General features: G+C 39.8%; 1 pseudogene; it reads right to left on the bottom strand.

Moving 5' to 3' along the window:
* Positions 1-376: 376 nt before the first annotated feature.
* On the bottom strand, positions 377-1,136 carry LOC132363530 (calcyclin-binding protein-like; annotated as a pseudogene).
* Between the last annotated feature and the right edge of the window lie 7,873 nt (positions 1,137-9,009).

The following is a 9,009-nucleotide window of genomic DNA, read 5'->3' as shown; positions in this document are numbered from 1 at the left end:
ACGTTTTATTTTTATTCTTACATTGGTGGGAGCTGATGTCAGGAACTGAAAGGCAAGCAATAACTTTTGTTTCTACCTCTTAGCTGAACAATAATACACACAATGTGGCATTTTCATTAGGCTTCTTTACATTGCTTCTTTACATTTCACACTAGAATACAACATTACCCTTTTCTTGAATAAAATGACCCAGTTACTAAGGAAACCATCTTTGGAGGGAGTGTTTAATAAGCATATTTTATTTAAATAAATCCTCCAGTAGGAAATGGAGAATTCATTGCCTTTACTTAGACTGTGTAAGTAGTTATATGTGAAATTTATCTGTGCAGCTCACCAACATTTCCTTATTGGAAACATCCATATTTCCACATCACAGTTCCCAAAAAGACTTTAACGTCTCAGAATTCTGCATCTCCTTTGGCTTGCTTCTCTCTTGATTCCACCCAGGCTTTATTAATGGTTCGCTTCATATCATCACCTCCACCTTCATAAATTTTCTTTAGAACATTCATTAATCCCTCACTAGGATCTGTTTCAGTGTCGTAGGAGGGCTTTTCTTTCTCTTTGCATTCTTTTTCAACCTGAGTTAGGTAGACCCACCGTGTGTTTTCCGCTTTCTTCCTGCATAAGATAAGAACTGTATCTGTCTTGATCTTTTTTGAACTGCCTTCCACAGAGATGGGTTACAAGAGATTGTTCATGATCATGGAGTAACTCTTCCCATTTAGATTCTTTACCACAAGATCAAATGACCTCTCTGTGAAATGCACCTGCACATTCTCAGCGGGGACCTGATGAACTCCAGTTAAGGTAATGTAGATTTTCACAAACTTATCTGACTGAGCCCATCCATAACTGCTGATTTTCACTGTATATCTGTCGTAATAGGAGCAACCACAGCGGCAGGCTTTTCATTTTCCAGAAGCTCTGCTTTCCTCTGTGATTTCTGCTGCATCTTGTTCTTGATTTCTGTCTCAATCTTGGATTTTTCAGCTGTCAGGGCATCACGTACTCTTTTTCTAGTGGTTTTTTCCAGCAGCACCTTCACCTCTTCTAGATCTTTCTGTAGCTCCTCCACAGTTGAAGCCATGGTCGGTCTGCGTCAGGGAAGGCCCGAGCTGCAGCGGCGCAGGGGCGAGAACAGGAAACGCCGCACGGACCACGCTCACCCCGAGCGCAGACCACACCGGCACCAGAGTGGCCGCGGTCTTCGGGCACCAGAAAGGCAGATTTTGAGGATGGAAGTTGCTAGCTGTCCAGGTCTCATGCAGAGAGTCTCCTAGACCAGGCTGGGAGAACACCAAGGTCTGCAGAGTATCACCCAAAGCAGCAGGCCACTCATATGCTTTTGATATTGCAAAACTGTTCCTAGTTACTCTGTACATTTTGCCCTTAAATTGCTTTCATTGTTTTACGTGGTCTGTGGTACACACCTCATTTCTTTCAGCTGCAGTCATAATATTTCCAGCAGCTAGCTCATTCAACAGAAGTTCCTTGTATTTTTATCCAAGGAGTCAACATTATGTTAGGGAGTGGAGGTGAAGGGTTGGAATACATTGCCCTGAGGTGAGAGGCAACTAACCTCATAAAATGTGTTGTTACCCAAAGAGAGAATATTCTTTAACCACCAAAGTGATGCTAAGAAAGTCTCAAACTCCCTTTGACATTTTGCCGAGATTACATGGGAACTGGTTACGCATTAGACAAACTGCAGTTCTCATGTACCAGCTCAGGGCAAGGTCAGGCTCCCCAAAACCAACAGTGATGCTTCCTCCGAGCGGATGTTATGTTGCAACCTTAATGCTTTTCTCTTCCACTTGTGAGGTGAGTGGGTTGACAGGTACAGGATAGAGTTGACACTCAGAGCTGACATTCTCTTACTTTGTCACTAGTAGCAGAGTGGCCAATGTCAGGACCAAGATTCATCATAGCCGGGAGCTGTTGATTGGACTTGTTTATTACCGGTAAACTCTCCGGAACAAATTCCATAAGGACTCCTGTTGCTAGATGAACACCCGAGAGGCAGAGATTCAGGCTCATAGGGAACTTTCTTTAGATTCATTCATTCAACAAGTACTTTTGGAGGATCGACTACGTGTAGATATAAACTTGGTCCCACTGAAGGCAATGACGTCACTCCCAGACACCAGCACTAAGCGTAGACCCACCAGGAAGCACAGGAGCCCGTCTAGGACACCCTCTTTGCCAAGTCAGCTTGTCAACACCCCACAGTCTCCTTTTCAGAGCCTCTCTAGGGAGCTTTTTCCTTTGTCTGAAAGAGTAGCAACTCCGTGTGATGGGGTGCTCCACCTTTAATGGGGTGTGAGGAGTTCCAGCAAGCAAGTCACACACGGTCTGCTCCCATTCATTCTCTCCTCCGTCGCCAGTAGTGACAGAAGTGGAAGCTTTGCAAACCAAGGAACCTGATTTAGGCTGAGCGAGCTACTTGGATTTGTAGTCTTACAAATCTCCTTGCATGTTTCTTCTCTGTGTACTGGCCTAGAACCACTGTTTTGATGCAGAGATTCTTAACCCTGGCTACACATTGTGATCACGGGGGAGAAGCTTAAAAAATACTGCTGCGTGGGCCCCTTCCCTTTGATTCTTTCATTAGTCGGGGGCGGGGGGCGGTGCGTTTCTCCATGGAAAAGCAATAAAATTTACATCAGTGTTTCTCAGTTCTGGCTGTACATTAAAATCAGCTGGAGGGGGAACTCTTTAAGTTTCTTGATATCTGAACCCCATCCCAGACCAATTAAAAATGATTCTCTAGGCTAGAGCCCCAGCATCTGTAGTTTTTAGTTCCCCAGTGTATTCTAGTACATAGGTCAATATGGGGCCACTGCTGCAAATTCTATTACTTTCATGCGGATTTAGTCTATACCAGCAATCCAAAAGGCAGAAAAGGTCACTAAAACAAGGGTCAGATTGGGATGGTTCTCTGTGCATAAGGAATCAAAAGCCAAACATTTCTTCTGGAATCCATGAGACTCTGTGTGTGTGTGTGTGTGTGTGTGTGTGTGTGTGTGTGTGTGTGTGTGTTTGTGCATGTATGAACATAGGCAGGACAGGTTTTGTAGAGCTGCATGAACAGGAGTAGAATGTTCATGATTAAGAAAAAATAAATTCTGTACCACAAACATCTATTAACACCTCCTACATGCCACGGGCTGTCAGGGAAAGGTGAGTAAGAATCAATTCTTTCTCATGATTCAGAAGCTTACAATCTCAGAAGGAAATATTGCTCTGACAGGCTTCATATAGTCAGAGGGAAGCAAGAGAAAGAAAGGACCTAATTTGAGCTCACTTCCCCAGATCTGTCAAGTGTGTGACCTTGGAGCAAGTTCAATACCTTTCTAAGCTTCCACTGCTCACCTGTTGAAGGTCCCTGCATCCTGCATCCTCCTCTTCTCTCCAGTTTCTTCTCTCCTGGAGAAGTTTCCTACTGTCTCTACTCCATACAATCTGCATTCATTCGTGTCCTGGGGATCTGACCTATTCCTGAGCCCACCTCTCTCCTCCTCCAAATGACTCACTCTGTCTTCTATGCCCTGTTGCCTAAGGACCCTGTTCTCTGAGGTCTCCAGTGACAGCTGACGAGCCACGAAATTCTCTACAGGTGAGGTAATAATGGCATATTTTGTTTCCCTCCCAAGGAGGAGCTATTGGGAGCAAAATATCCAGAAGTATATTTCCTGGGGGGAGATTGGTGAAAGATTTGGGGAAAACTGTCTTCTCAGTGAAACTCCTCAACTGACCCCCAAGAGTGAGCTACTTGTTCTGCCTGGGATGTGCCTTTGTGAGAAGTCATTCCACCCAAGTTCCCTCACTCCAGGAGGCTGGATCCTGCCGCCAGGAAACAATGAGTCCTTTTTACTCTGCTGGGATTTGTTAATGTAAGAAATTTAATAAGGTTAAAACCCCAGAGTTTTATTCCTTTGAGAATAGTAACTAATTTCCAAAGAAGTCTTTTTTGGACTGAACTGAATCCAGGGTGCTCTGTGAGGGAACCACAATTTTAGAAAGAGTGAGTAATATCCTGGCTTTCTACTCAGGTGATGGAAAAATGCTACTTAGGTCAATTTGCACGTCAGACCAAGGATCATGTACCACCTTGTTGATCAAACCTCCAGCAAGAAATAATGACTCCTTTCTCTGATATATGTATCTAAATTTATTTCTGAAATTATAGAAATTTATTTCCACTTTTAGTGACCCATCACTTTTTCCTCACATGATAGTTATTTGGGTACATATGCTATTTTTTCCAACTAGGCTGTAAACTCCTTTAAGGGAAGATCTCACTGTCCAAACAGTGCTAAGCTCAATGTTGGGACTGTATATTGACAGATCCATATGGAGGCATATAAGTGTTTATGTTTATATGTTAAAATAATGTAGAAAGATAGAAATAAATCCCATCATGTATATAATGAAAGAAAATTCATACAAAAATTAGTTGAATTTGCTTCACTCAAATGTCATAAATTTTTAAAATTTAATTTAATTTTTTAAAATTGAAAGTATAGTTGATTTACAATGTTGTGTTAGTTTCAGGTATACAGCAAAGTGATTTAGTTTTGTGTATATATATATATATATATATGATATATGTATATGTTCTTTTTCAGATTCTTTTCCCTTAGAGGGTATTACAAAATACTGAGTACAGTTCCCTGTGCTATACAGTAGGTCCCTGTTGGTTATTTATTATATATATATATATATATATATATATATATATATATATATATATATATATATATATAGTAGTGTGTATATGTTAATCCCAAAGTCCAAGTGTCATAAAATTTTAAATGACTGGCTCTTTGGGCATCCACAGCAAGACCTTCTACAATATAAAGGAAGCTTCCGTGTTCACTGGGGCAAAAAATCAAGGTTGGCCAGGATGAGTTCTTGTCTGTCTGGAGGTCACTTTCAGTCTTATTCCTATTGATGGCTGAATTCAGTTCCTGTGGTTGCAGGATTGAGGTCCCTATTTCCTTGCTGGCTATTGGCTGGAGACCACTCTGAGCTCCTAGAGGCTGCCACATTCCTTGCCATGTGGTCCCTTCCATTCCCGAGTCAACAATAATATATCAAATCCTTCTCATGCTTCAAATCACTGACTTCTTTGGCGTCTAGACCCAGATTTTAAGGGCTCATGTGATTAGGTCGGGTGCACCTGGATAATTCCTATTCATAAATTCATTTGTGCCATGTAAGATGACCTAACCATGGGAAAGAGATCCATCACATTCTCAAAGCCTCATGATTATACAGGGTGTGTATGCCAGGGGTTGGGCATCTTGGGAGCCACCTTAGATTTCTGCCTACCACAATACTCCTTCAAGAAGCATGGCTAAGAACAGAAGAATACTGAGAGGAAGTGGGATTAAATGATTCTTTTTAAAACCATGATCAAGAGCAAGCCTGGAACATATTTACATGCTGAGAAGAAAGGATACAAAAAAGGGATTAAAACTCCAAGAGGGTGAAAATAATTGTAAAGGGAATTGAGGATATGGCTCCTGAATATAAGATTTAACTTAAAGGAAGAACAAGCTCTTCTTGGAAAAGAGACCATGAGGGTGGATGCAGATGTGGGACATTGCATCCACCCTCATGGTCTCTTGAGGATGGATGTGAGACCATGAGGGTGGATACACATTTGGACATTGTATGTGCAGGGGCAGGAATTTCATGGAATATCTTCAGATCACCTCAAGACGTTCCCTAAGAAGTAGGAGGCCAAGGTAGGCAGAGCTAGGGACAGGGTAGATAGCACTGGAGGTTGCTGAGAGAGTGAGTATTAGAAATGGAACTTGAGATGGCTCACCCAGGGCATCCACAAGTGCTTGAAGAATTAATAAATCCATCCAATAAGCACAGAGGATGCCTGAGCTGCCTCATACCTGCTCGTGAGTGTGCACCATGGGCATCTCTCCCCAACTCTGAGTTCAGTGACATAATGTTAGTAGCTTGAAATTGGCCATAGTGGGGATATTTATACCTTGGAAATTTGTTAATTAGAGTTTTTAAACAGAGAGCTAGTTGTTAAATATTTACCAACCCACAGTCCTGCAGGGATCGCCCTTTGGGTTCCAAAGGCATCAGCCTACATCAAATTGCTTCCGTTCATAAACTGCTGGTTCCACAAAGAGGTCATAGGAGCATCTGGATAAATGGCAAAGTGAGCATAGTTTACAAAAAGGTGCCTGAGGTTGCTAAAATATTTAGCTCTCATACTAATTTTATGTACATCAGTAATAAGGGGTAATATTGCTAAGGGAGGCTTAAGTAGCAGCTTATAAATCTCTTCTCTCCACAGAACAGTTTTTAGTCTCTAAATATGAGGATCAATTGGGATTCATGATATTAGGAGTGTTTTAGACGTTGAAGTGAATATGGGTAGATAATAGAAAAATTTCCTTCCTTCCTTCTTTCTTTCTTCCCACCCTCCCTTCCTTCCTTATTTTCTTCCTTTTTTTAAAAACAATATTTGAGTTTTTAAGAGGAACATGTTATTGTAACTTGCCTATGAAAATTGGGAAAAGGCAAAAGAAAACAATTGAACTGAAATGGAGACGGATGAACAGAAAAGAGAAAAAAAAAACATAAGCAAAAAAGGTATAAAGGAACTATCAGAGATATTAATATAATATCCAAAGAAGAAACACTTTCAATGAGAAAGTTAATTAAACTCTAGATTTCTTTTAATAATTTCTAAATTATCAACAGTCTTACTAAAATCAATAAGGTGAATATACACTTTGCTTCTTTAGTTGAAAGTTATACTCTCAGTACCCCCAAATATTCACGAGGCAATCTGCAGTTTGAACTATTTCTATTTCAGGAAAAGACATTGAAAAGGTCTCTTGATGAGCAACAGGACACTCTTGCCATCCCACCATGTCTTCTGTAACTCATGTTATTATCTACTTTAAACAGCCCTCAGAGGGGAGAATATTGAGTCAAGGGGAAGCCAAAGCAGGCAAAGCATTGCATAATTTTGACTTTTGTACATTATTTTAGCCCAATGTTATTTGTGATGAAAGAGGCACTAGAAAGTAGATAATAAGAAAAATTTGGAATTATGATTAACACTTAAACTATTCAAAAGATTCAGGGTCTTTATTCTCCTCTTACCTAAGATCATTTAGTGGTTCTTAAAGTCTTGTTGGAGAGGTCAACATGAGAAAAATTATTGTAACACTATAAGGATGGATTTTATGTTTTTATAAGTGTACTTCTTAGGACCAGCCCAAATGTCACTCTTGGTCCAAGCTGCCCAGGAGAGCGAGAGGCTAAAGGAAAAGCCTAAATGGCAGTGGGGAAGCTAACTCGTGATTTTCCCCTGTGCCAAAGTAATTGGCCTTGGCCTTTCTTGCTCAAGGGACTTTAGGACAGTAACTCAGAAGCAACATGAAGAATAAATTTGGATTCTGGACAGTTCCTTAACACTATCTTGTTGATGAACTACCTTCCTTTAGCTGCTTCATCAAATGCCTCACCAGTGTTCTCAAAGGTCGCCATGATTTATTACAGCTCAACAAACGTATCCACATGAGATGTTCCAGTGGTTGTATAAATTAAAGTTCATTCAGGATTCTAGATAAATTAAAAATAGACTAAGACTGCCTTTTCTGTAAGGCTGTGGCTCTAACAATGAGCTCTCCATGAGCAATTTATTATGCCAGCCTTATGACATTTTGAAGAAATTCATGTATCCCCAGGAAGGTATTCTACAATTCACTGATTCCTCAATTTGTTTTTCAAAAAAATCTAAGTGACTCTCTGAGCCAGAAGATTATTTAACTTCTGACATTTTAAGGTATGAAACAAGTGGAATTTTAAAATTAAGTTTGAATAAACATTGATTAATATATGATACCAAAAGTTCCAAATCAAAACGATTTTAAGACAAGTGTGTGTATAAATACAAATATGTAACATAAATGTGAAAGCAATGTGCTTTACCTAAAGAAATGTTAAAAAACCAAAACAAAGTAAAACACAATAGTTTTAAAGTCATTCAACAACTATAAAGAAGATAATAAAAATCATTCACAATTCTGCTACCCAGAGATTATTATCACTAAAGTCTTTCTTAAGGTATGTTGTATTAGTCAGTTGTTACAGTAGTAATACTGCTTAATGAAGAACTACAAAATCTCAGTGGATTACAGCAACAAACATTTATTTTTTCTTCATCGTGAATGTATAGATTAATAATTTGGCTGGAATTTATCTTTCTGGGCTGAGTCAGTTTCACTTGACTTGTCTCTAGGCAAGTAGGTAAGTTCAGGTCTCATTCTGGGCTCAATGAATACCCAATGCCTCTTCCTCTCTTGGTAATGGCAGGAGGAGAGAAGGTAAGCTAAACCAGGCAAGCTTAGTTAAAACTGTCTGCTCACATCACATCTGGTAGGAGTTCATTAAACTAAAGCTACTTACATGACCAATCAGAGTCAGTGGGGGCAGGGAACACACTCCCAAGAAGGGGGAACTAGAGCAAGGCAAGGGAGGAAGAAAAAACTGTAAGCAAATCATACACACACACACACACACACACAGTTATATATGTATATGCACATATAATGTGTTTATATGTACAACATATGTTTATGTATGTAAACATGTATATATATGTATATTTATGTGTGTATATAAGTATGTATGCACATTTTCAACACATGCTCACAAAGAGTATCTACTTCATAGGGTGATTTGGCGATTTAAATAAATTAATACATGTAAAATTCAAAAAATTATCTCACACCCACTAAATATCCAATAAATGTTCAACATTGTTATGCAATGTTTATGTTCCTTCAAAATTTATATGTTGAAGCCCTAACCCCCAGTGTGATGGTATTTGGAGGTGGGATCTTGGGGGATGGATAACTAGGTTTAGATGAGGTCATAAATGATGGGACTAGTGTCCTTATAAGAAGAGGAAGAGAGACCAGAGCTCTCTCTCTCTCTCTCACCTTTTCTCTCCATCAT

This window comes from Balaenoptera ricei, chromosome 3 (genome assembly GCF_028023285.1).
Source record: "Balaenoptera ricei isolate mBalRic1 chromosome 3, mBalRic1.hap2, whole genome shotgun sequence".
Lineage (NCBI taxonomy): Eukaryota > Metazoa > Chordata > Mammalia > Artiodactyla > Balaenopteridae > Balaenoptera > Balaenoptera ricei.
The sequence above is the reverse complement of the archived record's forward strand: the minus strand, read 5'-3'. Positions and strand labels throughout refer to the sequence as shown.